The sequence below is a fragment of the Microtus oregoni genome, unplaced genomic scaffold (assembly GCF_018167655.1).
Source record: "Microtus oregoni isolate MIOR12 unplaced genomic scaffold, Mior012 000044F_ref0000062, whole genome shotgun sequence".
Classification (NCBI taxonomy): domain Eukaryota; kingdom Metazoa; phylum Chordata; class Mammalia; order Rodentia; family Cricetidae; genus Microtus; species Microtus oregoni.
The window spans coordinates 3985960-4003677 of NW_024543218.1; the positions used below are offsets into that span (position 1 = coordinate 3985960).

Sequence of the window (17718 nt, forward strand, 5' to 3'; positions counted from 1 at the left end):
CTGGCAGTGAATGAGCATGGGAACAACCAAGCCCCCCTGAAGAGGGTTAACAGCTGGGGCAGGCTGAGGGGCCACTGATAGTGACACTGGGATGTGTCTCTACTCCATATACCGGCTTCATGGGATCCTATTCTCTTTGGATGTAAACCTTGCTCAACCTAGAAGTAGTAGGGAGAGCCTTGGACTTTCCACAGGGCAGGGTGCATTGTAGTGAGGGAGCTGCGGACCTCTTCCCACAGCCCGGCTCCTGGCCGCCTGGCTAGCTTATGCCCCCGAAATAACAACACACAAATTGTATTCATTTAAACACTGCCTGGCCCATTAGCTCTAGCTTCTTACTGGCTAATTCTTACATCTTGATTACCCATTTCTATTAATGTGTGTAGCACCCCAAGGTGCGCTTACCGGGAAGATTCCAGCCTACGTCCATCCTGGGTCGGAGCTTCGTAGTGTCTGCTCTGGAGAGCAGCGCCTCGCATCTGAGCTCACTTCCTCTTCCTCCCAGCATTCTGTTCTGTTTACTCCACCCACCTAAAGGCTGGCCTATCAAATGGGCCAAGGCAGTTTCTTTATTAGCCAATGACCTTCCTTCATCAGTGCATGGCACTCCCTTAGGGTTGGAGGGGTGGGGGAGAGTCTGTGGAGGGAGAGGGAGGGAACTGGGAGGAGGGGAGGGAGTGGGAATATGGATTGGTATGTTTTTAAGTAATAAAAAAAAAGAAAATTGCTTTTAAAAGAAAGAAAATAAAACCATCAGAACTACAAGTTAATCACTGAGTTCTAGTTTAGTGGTGGAAATAGTGGTCAGGACCTGAATAACTACCAAACAATCTTACCACTATTTAGTTTGCCTCATTAGAGAGGTTATTTTACTGCAGTAGACAACAATTGATATAGGGAATCACAACTAGTCAAACTGTAGACAATAAATTAGCCACAGAATGTTTAGTCCCAAGTGTGGTATCTACATCACTCCCCCTCCCTGCAAGGTTCAGAGACTATCAAGGAATAAGGGGGTTGGAAAGACTAAAGAGACAGAGGCTGGAAAGGGCTCATGTGAAATAGTGTTTTCTGGACATGACTGGGGCATTGATAGCTGCAGCTGCCTGTACAAGATCAAGAGAGGCAAATTCCAGCATTGATGGGGATGCACTTATGATGCTCCTTCCCTAGCTGAGAGCTATTGGCAGCTGACTGCGAGTCAACTCCCACTGTGAATAGGAGTCAAGTTTCTTCAGGTATGCGGCCTCTAGTAGCTTAGCAATAGTTCATTGGATGGCCCTACACCCAAATGCACAGGGACAGTTCTTCTCTTACTGGACAAATGCGGAGAGTACAAGGGACCACGAGTCAATAGGATCAAATACATTATATGCATGTTTAAACTTCTCAAAGAATAGATCAAAAAAATTTAATAATCTGTCTTGTTTCAAAATCTTGTAAGAAAAAAGTTGTAGCAGTACAAAATGTTGCTGGACACTAAAATGGCCGAGTACTTGATTTCAAATTTCTAGCCTCTTAATACTGTCCACCTCCCAACATTTATTCTAGCAAATTCAACTTCCTCCTTTCTCACTTTTACTTAAAATATAACCCAATTTTTTTTATTGCTTGCTAATTTAAAATTGAGGGGGCCCTGTTCATCATTTCTCTCTCTAACACTCCACAGGGCTTCCTAGAAACCAGACAACAGAACCCAACCCTTGACCTGGCATTTCAGGGTAACTTCCCTATTACCTGCTTATTTTCCAAAAATAGTCTTGGGGTTGAGTGAAAGACCAGTAAGAAATCTGAGAAAAATAAAGATGCAGAGATACAGAGTCTTGTAAGGAGAGACAACAGGGTGTTGAAAAGCCATGGAAAAGGAAAAAAACAATGTATTTTTAAAACCATAAGTAATTCAGACTGGAAGTACAACATAAGACTAGGAAGAGAAGCAATGAAGCCATATACCACACTAATAAAGGTGCTGATTTGGGGGCTGGGGATGTAGCTCAGTTTGTTAAGATGATTTGCCTTGCATGCACCATGTATTGGTGCTTGCATGTGTTTTATCTCTGGCATCACATAAAACCAGGCCTCAGTACTCAAGAGGAGATAGAAGTGGGAACATCAAAACTTCAAAGTCATTCTCAGCTACACAGGGAGTGAAAGGCCAGTCTAGGCTACTGGAGATCCTGTCTCAAAAGATCTTTTGTTTCCTCCCACAAATAACATTTTATATGTTTTTTTAAACTTTCTTTTAAAAGAAAATCAATCAACTGTAGCTTAGTTCTAACCAATTTTACAGAACAAACAACCTCATATTTGATTTCTCCTAGACTCAAACATAGCAAAGAGTTTTAGAAATAGTTTTCCTACATCGATTTTATAACTCAAAACTTTCCAACTATAAATATCAGAACTTCCTTACTTTTAGCTGGGCATGGTCGGACATGTCTTTAATCCCAGCACTAGGGAGCAGAAGCAGGTGGATTTCTGAGTTCCAGAACAGTCAGGGTTATATAGTGTCTCAAAAAATAATTCTTTTAAAGAATTCACTTATTAGAACCTGCTTTATGGGGCTGGAGAGATGGCTCAGTGGTTAAGAGCACTGCCTGCTCTTCCAAAGGTCCTGAGTTCAATTCCCAGCAACCACATGGTGGCTCACAGCCATCTGTAATGAGATCTGGTACCCTCTTCTGGCCTGCAGGAATGCATATAGGCAGAACACTGTATACGTAATAAATAAATAAATCTTAAAAAAAAATAGAACCTGCTTTATAACTGTTTGGTAAAGCTGGAATGAATCTGAGGTAGGGTTTTTAATGCATCTGGCTAGGCCTTGCAGACAGAATAGACTATCATGAAATACAATATGTTAAGTTCATTTAAAAACAGATGATAGTAGTTTATCTTCCCAGTTTTATTTCCCACACAATCCTAACCTGTTACTAGGAGTAGACATAGTTACTATATTTTTCATGTGAGGAACCTGGAGCTGAGGAAAAGCTGTCTTCTTAAAGATGTGGCTCAGTGGAACCCAGGGTTACTGCCTTCTAAACTACATTTTCCTCACTCTCTAGGAAAGCCTTGTATACATTTTATGTGCATAATGTTCATAGATAAGGTATTCAATATTAGTTCTTTCCAAAACTTTAGAAATAGGGTAACATTACTGACAGCCATCTTCACTACTTAATCAACACAAATCCACTCACTTTGAAAACAGCCTCCCACCTCTCACCAGTAACTTGTCCCTTTATTATTAGTAGAGACTAAAAACTCTCAGACTTAACAACTTTTGAATTTTTAAAAAGGATTTATATGTACATTCCTTCCAAATTCAGCAAGCTAACCAATTGTGACATCATATATTGCAACCAGCTAAAGGACAAAGTTGTAGTTTGGCATTTTGCCCAGATGGCTCCAGTTTACAACAACGTTCTAATGTTTGAGAAAGCCTTCAGAAGGCTAGAGATTAGGTAGAATATGTGCCTAACATGTGTAATGGGTTTAGTCTCCAGCACTGTTAAAAAAATTAATTTATAAACTTACTTTTAAAACAAGTATAAACAAGAAATCTCTACCAGTCAAGCAATTCAAAGGGTTATAAATAGTCAATGATTTTTCTCTGATTTCATTTTAAAACCTCCTTTAGTACAAAGCACAAAGGACAGACAGGACCATAAAACAGAAAACACAGGAAGAGAGAAGTGGCAGACTACTATAGGGTATGTACTGTGTCTACTAAAAACAAAGAACTTAGTTTTCCAAGAGTCAAAGAACAGAAAACATGGTCTACTGAAAACTGAGTTTGCAGGGCTCACTCTGGGAACTACCCCACCACACACACACACACACACACACACACACACACACACACCAGATACACAAACTGACCTTGAAAAAGTAAGCCTTCACTTGCTATGTCCTTGGAACTTTCTGGTTTCTTTTCTGATCTTCCTGCAGCAACTTACCATGCACTGGGATTCAGCCCAGTGCCACCACGCCCAGCTCATAGCTTCTTTAAAGAAGACTGCCATGAGAAGGACCTGACCTGATGCAAAGAATTGTAAATAATTCATAATTTATTTTCTGCTGTGGGATACAACTTTTTTGATGGTCATTTTAAGGGATATAATTTTTTAAATTTCAAATTAATGTAAAGCTTAAAAGATTTAAAATTTTGATTATTGTTCTGATAAAGGAACAATTAAAGAAGCAATAAAATGACTCTTAGTAACATTGTTATACCTACAGATCAGTGTCTCACTCAATTATCAGAGAAGCTTTTTCCTACAGTATATGGAAACTAATACAGAGACCCACAACCAGACAACCCACAGAGAGCGAGAGACCTTGGAACACTCAGTCCTAAATGGGACGTCTTCAAATAAACCCTCCCCTCAGGACTCAGGAAACTATGCAGAAGAAGAGCCAGAGGGGTTGGATGCCACCAAGGGAAACAACAGGACTGTTGCACATATGAACTCCAGAGAATACAGCAGCATGTGAGGGGCCTGCACAGGTCTAATGCAGACAGGGTACCAGTGCTGAGAAGGGAAAGTAGACATCAGCACCCATTCCTAATCAAGAAGCCATCACCTATTGACAACTGCTGAAAAATGAAAAATTAGTGTAGATATACAAACCACACTTTAAGGGTAGGTCCCATGCCTACTAGTAGATGGACAACAAAATGAACTGAAAGGTAATTCTGGAGATCTTTTGTTGTTTCATTTGGGTGTTTGTTGCCTTATTGGTCATTTTGAAATTTTATGTTTCATGTTTGTATGCTTTTTGTCCTCTTTGTTTTTGTTGCTATTTATATTCATTTTGTTTTATTTTTGTTTGCTTGTTTTTGGTTTTCTGGCCTATCTTTTTTAAGAGAGAGAAAAAGGAGGAATGGATCTAGAAGGGTGAGAAAGTAGAGAGGATTTGGGAGGGGAAATGGAAATTAGAACATAGTGTGTAAAAAAGTATTTCCAAATAAGAAGAAAATGAATACATTTAAAACAACATGCTGAGCGGGGGGGGGGGGGGGGGGGGGGGGGGGGAGTGGCATAGAACGCTAATCCCAAACTAAGGAGGCAGAGACAGAAAAATCTCTGAGATCCAGGACAACCAGGAATACACAAAGAAACCTTGTTTCAAAAAACAAAAACAAACAAACAAAAACCCAGAAAATTTAAAACAATGGATTTGATAAACTAAGAAAACAAAGTAAATTACCTTCAGTAAAACTTCAATCATTAGAAACAACTTAGTATACTTCTGGGTATCAGTCTATCAGGTTTATCCTATTTTTGAGAATTTAAGCTACTTTGACATCTATAATAAGAACCTTTTAAAAATTCATTTTTAAAAAATTTTGCAAATGCCGGGCAGTGGTGGCGCACGCCTTTAATCCCAGCACTCGGGAGGCAGAGGCAGGCGGATCTCTGTGAGTTCAAGGCCAGCCTGGTCTGCAAGAGCTAGTTCCAGGACAGGAACCAAAAGAGCTGCGGAGAAACCCTGTCTCGAAAAATCAAAAAAAAAAAATTGCAAATAAAAATATCACATACCAAAATAACCAAACCGTAGTCTACACAATTTAGTGAACTTAGCCAGTTAGAATTGGCATTTGAAACAGAAACTGTGAAGCTTCCCACTAGACTTTTCAGCACCAAATGTATTTCATGTACTTATCTACCACCAAAATCAAAGTCTATGACAGAACTAGAATTAGAAAAACAATCAACTTTATACCCTTCAGTAATTTACATCTAGTACCTGCATTCAGTCCTGCTTCCCCTTATATTTAGTTTTTCTTGTTTTCTTCATGTTATACTGTGCATATGTGTACAATTATTTATATTTATGTATGTATGTATTATTATTGGCAGAAAGGGTTACCAACACAGGAAGATCTTAGGCTAGCATGAGCTACATAGGACGACCCTATCTTTTGGGGGGAACGGGGTAGGTGTCGAGGCAGAGTTTCTCTGTGTAGCCCTAGCTGTCCTGGAACTCTGTAGACAAGGCTGGCCTCAAACTCAAAAGATCCACCAGCCTCTGTCTCCCCTAATGCTGGGACTAAAGGTATGTACCACCACCACCGGATGAGTTTTGAAATCTCTTGACACTTTAATAGCCAAACATACTAAAAGTTGTTTTTCTCAAGTTAAAAATTCCATTAAGAAAGCTATGTCCTAGCCGGGTGGTGGCGGCACATGCCTTTAATGCCAGGACACAGGAGGCAGAGGCTGACTGATCGCTGAGTTGGAGGCCATCCTGGTTAAGAGGGCAAGTTCTAGGACAGCCAAGGCTACACTGAGAAATCCTGTCTCAAAAAACCATAAATAAATAAAAAGTTCTGTCCTGTTATCAATAAATTAAACACATAAAATACTGGGGTTTGCCCAGCTAAGACCCTAAGCAATAGAGGAGAGGGTGCCTGAACTGGCCTTGTCCTGTAGTCAAGACTGATGATCACCTTACATATCACCATAGAACCTTCATCCAACAATAGATGGAAACAGAGGCAGAGAACTACATCGAAGCACTGGACTGAGCTCCCAAGGTCCAATTGAAGAGCAGAAGGAGGGAAAATATGAGCAAGGAAGTCAAGACCATGAGGGGTTCACCCACTGAGACAGTGTGCCTGAGCTAATGGGAGCTCACCAACTCTAACTAGCCTGGGAGTGAATGAGCATGGGATCAAACTAGTCCCTCTGAATATGGTTGACAGCTGGGGCGGACTGAGGGGTCACTGACAGTGGCACTGGGATTTGTCTCTACTGCATGTACTGGCTTTTGGGGATCCTATTCTCTTTGAATGTATACGTTGCTCAACCTAGATGTAGTAAGGAGGTCCTTGAACCTGCCAAGGGCAGATCACCTTGTCCTCTCTTAGGATTGCAGGGGGAGGAGTGGGAGGGTACGGGAAGAGGGGAGGGAGTGGGAATTTGGATTGGTATTTTTTAAAGCAATAAAATAATAATAATAAATTGGGGTTTATATATAGGTGTTCATTAAATGTTTACTGTTCAATTTCTTTAGCTTTTATCAATGCTAATACAATTCTATAGATACCTACAAATGAAAAAATAGAGCAAGTTTCAACTTTGCTTTTTAAATAGGTTTGTTTCCTCCTAAGTTTCTCCTAAAAGCAAAGTTCACAGAATAGCATAGGAAAGCAGTGATTTTCCAACTATTTGTTAGAAAACAACTTTAGTCTTTAATGGGCAAAGTCTCAGATCACTTAAAATATCAAAATCTATTAGATGTTCTTGTTCGTGATGGTTAGTTTTAATTCAAAGTTTGACCCAATCTCAAATCACCTGAGAAGTGAATCTCAATGAAAGACTGTTTAGAGCAAGTGCAAGTTGGGGTGGTGGAGATAGGAGGATTGCCTTAATAGTGGGAAGACCTACCTACTATGAGAGGCAAGCATTCCTACATAGGTGTCTTATTCTGTGCAACTTGGGAAGGAAAAGGTTTATTTATTTCAGCTTATACTTCTGTATCACTGTTCATCATCACAGGGAGCTAGGACAGGAAGTCAAACAGGACAGGAACATGGAGGCAGGAGCTGATGCGGAGACCATGGAGGCATGCTGCTTATTATAAGGCTTACTTCTTCAAGGCTTACACAACCTGCTTTGTTATAGAACCCAGAACAAAACAGCCCACAATGGGTTGGGAACCTCCCTTATAAAAAAAAAATCCCTACAGGCTTGTGTACAGCCCAATCTTATGGAAGCATTTTCTTAACTGAGCTTCCCTCTGCTCAGATGACTTCAGTGTGTGTCAAGTCGATACAAAACTATCCAGCACAGTAGGGAATCCTGAACTTTCTAAGAGTAGAGAGACTGTGGCACAGGGCCATGCCCAGTGTTGGGAGGGCCCATTACAAATCCTACCCTCAGTGTGCCAAACAGCAGCTCCCGGATCTGCCCTCTCCAGACCTTGCCCAAAGAAAGACTTCCAGCTAGTGGGTTGTGGCACATGTCTTTAATCCCAACAGTTGGGAAGCAGAAGCAGGTGGATCTCTGTGAATTTGAGGCCAGCCTGGTCTACAAAAGTTAGTTCCACGACAGGCTCCAAAGTTACAGAGAAACTCTGTCTCAAAAAAATCGAAAAAGAAAAAGAAAAGAAAAGAAAAGATCCTCTCTTGGGGCTGCTAAGAGCATACCTACAGGATTTAAGACTTGGTTGCCAGACCTCGTTGATGGGAGCATCGGTGCCCTTTGTTCGTCCTGCCCAGCTAGCTTACACCCAAAATAATCACACAGAAACTGTATTCACTTAAACACTGCCTAGCTCATTATCTCTAACCTCTTATTGGCTAACTCTCACATCTTGAATTAACCCATTTCTAATAATCTGTGATCACCACGAGGTCGTGGCTTACTGGGAAGGATTCAGCGTGTCTGACCTGGCAGCTCCATGGCAGCTCTCCATCTACCCTTCTTCCCAGCATTCAGTTCTCTCTACTCCACCTACCTAAGTGCTGCCCTATCAAAAGGCCAAGGCAGTTTCTTTATCAACAGATGAAAGCAACACATAGACAGAAGAACCTCCTACACAATTTCCCCTTTACTGTTTAAACAAAAGGAAGGCTTTAACTTTAACATAGTAAAAGTACACACAACAAAACAGTTATCAAGCAAGAATTACAGTTTATAACTAACGAAATCTGTAACTATAAATTCTATAACTCCATCAAAGACTCCAGAAGGATATATTACCTATGTAAACAGGAAGTACATTGTAAGCAAATTCCAAAACTCTGGAATTGAGAGAGACATCTCGCTGCCTGGACAGTCACCCAAAGTTCTTTTGTACCGTTGAGGTATCCATCTTCAGCCTACAGGCCCATAGCATCCAGCAGACATTTCCATGAAGCAGGAAATTCCAAAGACAGTTTAGTCACTTTCTTTTGTGTTCTGCAGAATGTCTCGCAGACTCTTTTATGAAACAGGAACTCCAAAGGACCATCTCACCTTTAGGCAAGTTCAGCAGTCCTCTCTCTGTGGGTTCTTTAGGTCCAGTTTATGCAACAGTCCAAGCAAGAGCAGTTTCTTGCCGAAATGGCTATCAAACTCCATAAGGAGCCTTCTTGATGCCCATCTTCCTCTTGAAGTATCTGGTGCTGCCAGGAGCAGATGTGTCTCATTGTCATGAAAAGCCCTAGGTTATTAAAACATTTTAAATGCCATATTCTGTAGTCTTTGAAAGATATGAAGAATGTCTATCTAAAATATATCTATGCACATCTAGAAAATCTAACATGACTACCAACTTTGGCTATTATAGATGATTATCTATTAATCTATATTTCCTAATTATACATTTTTAAATGAATACACAATTACAATACCTTAATCAAGAGCAGAAATATACATATAACAAGACTGACCTTAAATTAGTATCAGTAAATTAAGATTCATATCAATGCAAATTATTCCTATCTATATCATGCCCCCCTTTAAATGTAAAAGAACATTTATAAACAATATTTGGGAATATGGGCACAGTTTTTTCTCTCCAAACTGCTTTGTGCTGTATGCGATGTTAATCGGGTCTTTTATGGTATATCCTGTGTGTTAGGTTTATCTCAGTCAGCAGTTGGGCAAAGAAATTTTTGAGGGTGTTTACAGCAACCTTTCAGGAAGGCGTGGTCTATCATACCCTATTGGTCTAGAAGCAATCCACAGGGTCTCATTCTCTGTGAAAACAGAAGAACCTCTTTTTCAAAGCATCATATCCTTAGGCCCAAATTCTGAAGACATAATACCTTTTTAATATACATTCTGGTTTGGCTTAGCAGCCCACACAATGAAACATCTCTCTGTACTTAGCTCCTTCACAGTCAAAAAATTTAAAGAATACACAGAATCCAGACTCTCTGTGAATTTTTCATTTTTTACATGGCTTATTTGTTTTACTTCCTTTTAATCTATGACTGTATGTACTGTGTCTCGTCTCTTTAAAGACTTTACCCTTTTTTTTAAAGCATTAACTTTATTCTATGACTCTGTATACTCTTTATCTTTTCTCTCACAAGCCTACATACATTTATACAACATTGTGATCCATTTAGAGGTCACTGATGTCTGAATCTGTCCTATTGAATTGTCTGTAATTCTCTACTGTCTTGGAGAGCTTTTAAAATGCTAAGCAGCTTGGTTGCAGCTGCTCTGGATGTTGCCTCTGTCTCTCTCCAATTTCAAAATGGTGGACATAACATTTTTGCTAGCTTTGGGGCTGCCAGGTAGGAGCCATGCTCAGCAGTTTATAACCTCTTTTTTTCTGAGTTACAGCCAAATCTGCCACACAGAGCACTGGACAGCCTGGAAACATCTTTATGTATGGTGGCAGGAATCCGCCATGCTCTCCCGCCTGCCCAAGCCTGATCCCGCAGTCTGCCCAGGCAGGCAGAGCTCAGCCACGGGCATGATCTCAGATACTTTCCTCCCAGGCACAGAAACACCCGGCAGTACAGCCCAGGAAGCTGGGTTTTAAAACTACGCGGCTTTTTTTTTTTTTGGTACTGCTGCTGAGTCGGGAAAAACTCTGTGCGGCACACTGCCAGCAAACAGCAAAAAGCCATGTTAAACTCTGTATTTGTGTCTAGAAACTTGTTCAACCAATAAAAGCAACACATAGACAAAGGAACCTCCTACACCAAGACCCACCATGTGATTTCCTCTCCTGCCTTTCTGAGAGTCACCGGGGAGTTGCTTTGCTCTGTTTATTAAACCTGGACTTATTAATTCAACTTGACTGGCTTACTGCACTGGTGAAGGATACCTAATAACTGAGGATCCAATACTTATCACCCAGCACTCACCAGGCAGAGCCAGGCCGATCTCTAAATTTGAGGCCAGTCAGGTCTACAGAGTGAGTTCCAGGGCAACTAGGGCTGTAAACGGAGACTGCACTTCATTTCCAGCCATCCAGACCCAAATAATCATACAGGCATATTCCTAGCTAGCTCTTACATCTTAAATTAACCCATTTTTATTAATCTATGTATTGCCATGAGACTGTGGCTTACTGGTGCTGGCATGCTATTCCTTTGATAGCTACATTCTCCCAGACTCCACCTTCTTTCCTCTTCTATCTCTGCTTGGATTTCCCACCTTGCTATATTCTGCCCTGCCATAGGTCAAGACAGTTTCTTTATTAACCAATGGTAATAAAACATATTCACAGCAAACAGAGGGAAATCCCATGTCACAGGGCTACACAGAGAAACCCTGTCTCAAAAAAACAAACAAAGAAAGAAACAAAAAGAGATTAAAGAGTGGCAAAGTGGAAAGTGTGCTGAAGTACACACACATCCACTCTCTGTTCCTGACTATAGCATGGTCAGTTGCTTCAAGTTTGCCACTCTGATTTCTCTGCTATGATAGACTATAACCTGGAACTGTCAGCTAAAATAAATCCTTTTATTCCCATGTGTTTCTGTCAGAGTATTTTATCCCTACAATAGGAAACAAAACTAAGACATAGTTTGAATCTAAAATGTTCCATGAAGGCTCATTTGCTAAAGGCCTAGCTGCCTGCTGAGACAGATATGGAAAGTAACTTACATTTTAGGATGTTTTTATTGTTATTTTAATCTACCAATCCTCTCCCTCCCATACCCATGCTTTTTTTTTTTGTTGTTGTTGTTGTTGTTAAACTGGGTTTTCTTTAGTTGCACTGTGTTAGTGTGGATGTATCCTGCAGGGCATATAGCTTTCAAACTTTTTACTACTGGAGAAACTTGGAAGACCAAGATCTTTAGGGTACTCTATATTGGGTATGTAGCTTTTGGCTTTTTCCCTAGTCTCCTCTCATTAGGACTATAAACACTATTTACTCCTATCCTTTGGATTTTGGAGGACTTGTGAGGTACAGGCTTCATGGGAATGAGATGAAGAGTGAAAATTCTGAGCAATCAGTAGTAGCACTTCTGAGTGCTTGGCAGTAAAGTTTTAAAATTTTACCTTTGGTTTTAATAGATAATCTGTGTGACTGGCTCTTGATCTTGGATCAATTCAATGATGGATTCATAATTTGAGGATATCACTAGAAGTGGGGTAGAAACCGACTATGGTCTAGTTGCAGGAAGGAGAATGTCAAGGAAGGACTTATCTTGTTCCTAGACATGCATTCTTTCCTCCTCCCCTCCTTATCTTTCTTCCTCCTTCCTGGATGCCATAAGGAGTGCACCTCTGTTCTACCATATGTTCCAGACATGATATTCTTCCTCACGTTGGCCCCAAAGTAGAAATGCTGGCCAACCATGAACTAAAACTCCTGAAAATATACATCAAAACAAACCTTTCTTCCTTTAGTTGATTTAGTTTAGGTATTTTGACACACGGAAAACAAGTGTGATTCACAAAAAATGCCTACAGACATTCTTTTCCAGAAACCAAAAGGCTCTCTGGAAACTGGTAAAGTTGTCTACTAAGCATCCACTGGAGTCTTTCTCAGGAATTTCAAATTTATCATGCTCAAAAAAAAAAAAAAAAAAAAAAAAAAAAGCAAAGCAACCCATCACACATTAAAACTCCAGAATAAACCAGATGCTGGTACAAGCCTTTAGTGCCAGCACTCTGGAGGCAAAGGCAGGCAGATTTCTGTGAGTTCTGGAATGGTCTGGTCTACAGTGAATTCCAGGCCAGAAGGGCTACAAAGAGAAACCCTGTCAGGAAAACAAACAAACAAACAATCCACAAAAACACCTCCAGAATGAAAGAATAAATTTGATAGGTAGCTTAAAATGGTAACACGCACACACTGAATAAAATCTTTGTTAATAAATATTTGTTAATATTGGGTCCACTCAGATATCCCAGGAGGCAATCACTGTTTCAAAACTTAAGCAAACTCTCAGTTTATTAGCAACCTTACCTGCATCTGCAAACACATGTGCCTGCACCCTACCTTTTGTGAATGATTACCTAGATTAGGTTAACCTCCAGACATGTCAGTGGCATACTATTTAGATCGGGTTGAGGTGAGATGATCTACTGTGCAGTATCATTCCATGGGTCCTAGACTCAAAAAGGAAAAATCAAGCTGAACAAACATTATCACTCTCTGCTTCCTAACTGCAAATGCAATGTGACCAGTTGCCTCAAGCTCCTACAGTCAGGAGTTCCCTGTTGAAACAAAACTGTTCCCTTGAGCTATGAACCAAAATAAACACCCTTTAAGTTGTTTTTGTAATGGTATTTTATAGACAGGAAAAGTTACTGAAATAGCATATCTAAATGTTTCTACCAAGGCTCATGTTGAAATTGTGAGGAATTAAGAGGTGGTACAGACCAAGAAGGACCATGTTTGAGAAAAACCATAAAAGGTTCCTCTTTTGAATGAATTAAACTATTCCTCCATTAATAAACTAATGGTTTGTTCCCAGAGTGAGTCTCTTATCAGAACCAGTTTCAATTCATCTCTTATAAACCCCTCCCCATGTGATGCTCTGGGCCACCCCAGAACTCTATAGGGTCATCATCAAAGGCCTCATCAGATACAAACCCTCATCCTTGGATACTCCCAGCCTTCAAAACAGTGCACTGATTAAACTCTTAGTTCCTATAAACTACCAGTCAATGTATCGTTAGTAACAAAGTGACAAAAACAGATTAAGACAATGTAATATAGTCACATGTTCCTGGAATTCACAGAATATGATCATCTTGCAGAGCCATGATTTTGCCTTCCACCATGCCCAGAGAAGCAATCAGCATATAGTCTCTCAGTATCCATGGAGGAATGGTACCAATATATCTAAATTATAATCAGGATGCCAAAATCCATGGGCTCTCAAGTCTTTATTCTTATAAAATAAAAAGAAGGGTGAACCATGTACATTTAACTTATAGACTTTCTCACATATACTTTTAAGTTATCTTTACTTTTATTAGCTAACAATATGCAAGTGCTATATAAATAATTTTAAAATATGTTTATATAATAATGACAAAAAAAAGTCCACATGTTCAGTACAGCTGTAGTTTGTTTCAGCACTTCCCACCCAGTGATACTAGGATTGAACCCAGACTTAGGTGATGTCAGCAAGTGCTCCACCATTGAGATATATCCCTAGCCCCTATAGGACACATAGTTGGGTGTATCTGAGGATACAGAGCCCAATGATAACATAGGGCTGTTAGGGGCCAGACACCATGTTTTGAATCAAAATGTGCCATGACATGAATAACTCTATATACTAAGTAATACAACCTGTCCAGATTTGGATGCTTTCATTGATTAACTCTCAAGGTAAATCAATGAGCACCAGTCAAGAGATGAAGAAGATTATAAATCTTCTTAATGTGTCATAGAAGAAATAAGTCAGTAAGAGATGGCACATTCCTCTTCCCCTTACTGGCAGGGGGCTGCCCTCTACAGAACAATTAATTACCCAAACCACTATGATTCAAGGATGAGAGATTTGAGGAAGTGGGAATGATTTCCTTCTCTGACACACCACTAAACACTGAAGCATTTTCTTCTTCTCTTCTTGTCCTACAGTGGAGAAGAGATGCTAGATGACTGCTAAGTTTAAGCAATGCACTCAAAGAACTAGGAAACTTGAAATAGGATCTTTGTCTTTTGTTATGGTTAGCTCAGAAAGCATTCTATAATATTCACTACTATAAATGTCATTAACACACACATGGTCATCCATTCTCTTAGTAAAATACATTGGCACTCACTCAAAGGCATTTCAAAAGGACTGCAAAAACTGAGTTGACAGATTCATATATGCCTAGCACAGGTAAAACAAGGTGACCCACTGCTTTCCTGAGTGTCCTTTATGTGGTCTTTGGTGCTTTTTTTTTTACATTTTTGTGCATTTTACTGATTTTGCAATTTAAATGTCCTGGTGTTTAGGGTTAATACTGAAGTATGCATAAGTGCAAAATGAGGCTATGAAATAACTCAAATAACTCAGTAAAGTACTTGCTACCCAAACATGAAGACCCGAATGATGATCTCTAACATCAATGTAAAAAACCAGGGTAGCAGAACATTGCTTGTAATCTCACTCAGTGCTGGGGAGTATTGTGTGGCATTATTCCTGGGAAGACGGGAATAAAAGTCTACTTACCCCAAATAGGGAATCAATGACAAACCAAGTCCAGGTACTATCAAAGTCCAACTTGGTAAACTAATAAGTTGTACTGGGGTTACTTATAGAACTATGGGTAAGACCAGAAATGACTTAAAGACAGCTACATCACCAAAAGTCCACCCCAGCTAGAAAGCTGGAAACCTGAAGCACACTGCGTAGTCTAGAGGCAGCTCAACCAAGTGTCCTTTCCTGGTAGTCCACTAGTCTGAGCCTCTTACAAACAACTATGTAGGTCTGTTTCTTTCAGGCAGCTAGGTTGGTGTGAGTCTCTTCAAGACAGCCCAGCTAGCAGTATAAAGTATCTTGGCTTGTCTTGAAACTTTAGTGTTTATGTACTCCTAGAGAATCTGGTCAGTTTCAAGAAATTCCGGTTGCTATTTTGAGTTTACTTAGCTAAGGAGCTTCCCTCCAGGATGGAGTGTTTCACCTCCTCTTAAAACATCCTGTTGTTTCACTTTCCTTTTTACATCCTACATTTTAAGGTTCCTCCAAAATGGAAGGCTTTGATCTCAGAAGAAACTGATATACAACATGGAGGAAGAGACAGGAGGATCCTGAGAACTTGCTGGCCAATTTAATCAATCACTGAGCTGTGAAAGAGACCCTGTCTAAAAAGTTCAGAATAAATAAGTATACAAATGTAAGAAGTCTAGGCTGTGTCTAACAGAAAACACAGGTGTTAGAAAAGCTGCATTTAAACAAGGTGGTGGTGGCACATGCCTTCAATCCCAGCACTCAGGAAGCAGATTTCTGTGAGTTCAAGGCCAGCATTTAGGCATGAGTTAAAGTGTTGTGTCGAGTTCAATGTTACCAAATTAATAATGCATGTTAAGGTGTTTTTGGACGGAAGCATGCATGCAACAGTTACAGTGTATGTACAAAAGCATCTATAAACCTAACTCTGGGTTTCCCCCTAAGGAGTAAATGTTCAGTGACTAGTAACTTAATGTTATAGTGATTTTATAGAACATAACCAGAAATAGTTTGTATTCTAGCTCTTTGCTGCTGTGATAAACACCAAATTTGCTTAAGAGATGAAAGGCATTATTTTAGCTTACAAATCATTGTCTATCACTGTGGGAAGTGAGGGAAGGAACTCAAACAGGAACATGAACAAGAAACCATTTCAAACACTACTTCCTGGCTGGCTCAAGTTTAGCTAGCTTTCTTAAATAACCCAGGACCACCTGCCACAGTGGACGAGGTCCTCTCACATCAATCAACAACCAAGACAATACCTAACATACAAAACTACAGGCCAATATGATCTAAGCAATACCTCACTGAAGGAAGAATCTCTTTTTGAGAGAGCCAATGCTGTCAGGTTAACAGTTAAAGCTAACTAGGGTTTTTTGTATATATAGTTATTTTGATGGAAATATTGTTATTTAAATGTTTTGTTTGATGTTGGGGATTGAACCTGGTGCTTCATGTGATAACCACAGTTACCACCAAGTTAAACCCCTAGCTCCAAATGTTTTAAGTGTGATACATGATCAACAATTTCCCCTCTAATAAGCACTTAAAGGAAAAATCTAATTGCTGTTGTTTTAATTTTTGCAGTGTTAGGGAGTGAATCCAAAAATTAGAATAACGAACTTGATGAGATGGCTTAGCAAATAAAGGCACTTGGCACCAAACCTAATGACTAAGTTTGTTTGATTCCCCTGGGATCCATGTCTACGTGGTAGAAGGAAAGAACCAACCCCTTAAAGTTAGCCACTGGTTACCACACACATAGTTTAGCAGGTATTTACCTGGGTGCATGTACACACACACACACACACACACACACACACACCAAGAAATATAATAAAATTTGTATTAACTGTATATATATGTCAACACTTTCTTATTAAAAATGCAAACTTTTTTTTCGAGACAGGGTTTCTCAGTATCTATGGAGCCAGTCCTGGAACTAGCTCTGTAGACCAAGCTGACCTCAAACTCAGAGATCTGCCTACCTCTGCCTCCCGAGACCTAAGATTAAAGGCATGCGCCACCACCGCCTGGCCAAAAAAAAAAAGAGAAAAAAAATGCAAACATTCTGATTATCAAAACTGTTACATAAAGCTTTCGAAGTTTCTAGGTAGAAAGCCACAAATACTAAACAGATAATCAGTATGAAAAACATGAGGACATGATTGCTCCAAGGTATGGTTGAGAACGTTTATTGTAGATCTGAGGGAGGAACAGCCAGAGGCATCTTGAAGGATCTAGACTGAGTACAGCCAGCAGACGGAAACTTAACGGGGTCATGAGAGGAGTAGGGTGAGGAAGGGGAGCAAGAGAGGAAAAGAGGTAGCAAGCAGAACAAGAAGAGAGGCATGGAACAAGTGGCCAGGAGTGAGCCAGAAGACCAACACAACCAACATGTCTGAGATATACAGGAATCTGAAGCAAGGGTGAAGGAAACAGAAGACCAGCAGCCACTGGGAAGGAGAAGTTTAGAGTGGGTGGTGCAGGGAGAACTGCTGGGAGGAGCCACAGGTACTGAGTGAGACCTATCCTAGATTTCTTTGGGACCTGACAATATCCAACTTGTTTAATTACTGGGTCATTTCTGAGGCAAAAATAAGTATCAGTCCACTAAAATTTCATCTCCTTCA

The 17718-nt window shown here is 40.1% G+C and overlaps 1 protein-coding gene across 2 annotated transcripts in view; it reads right to left on the reverse strand.

The window, feature by feature from the left end:
* Positions 1–17718, reverse strand: part of LOC121434740 (tyrosine-protein kinase Yes) — a 70983-nt gene that overhangs the window by 42776 nt on the left and 10489 nt on the right. Inside the window, exon 1 of one of the 2 annotated variants that reach the window (XM_041633681.1) lies at positions 8715–8755. The exons of the other annotated variant lie outside the window; for it this stretch is intronic. The gene's annotated coding sequence lies outside the window, so the exon portion shown is untranslated. Of the gene's footprint in view, positions 1–8714; positions 8756–17718 lie in introns of those variants that run through there. 2 annotated transcript variants of the gene reach the window in all.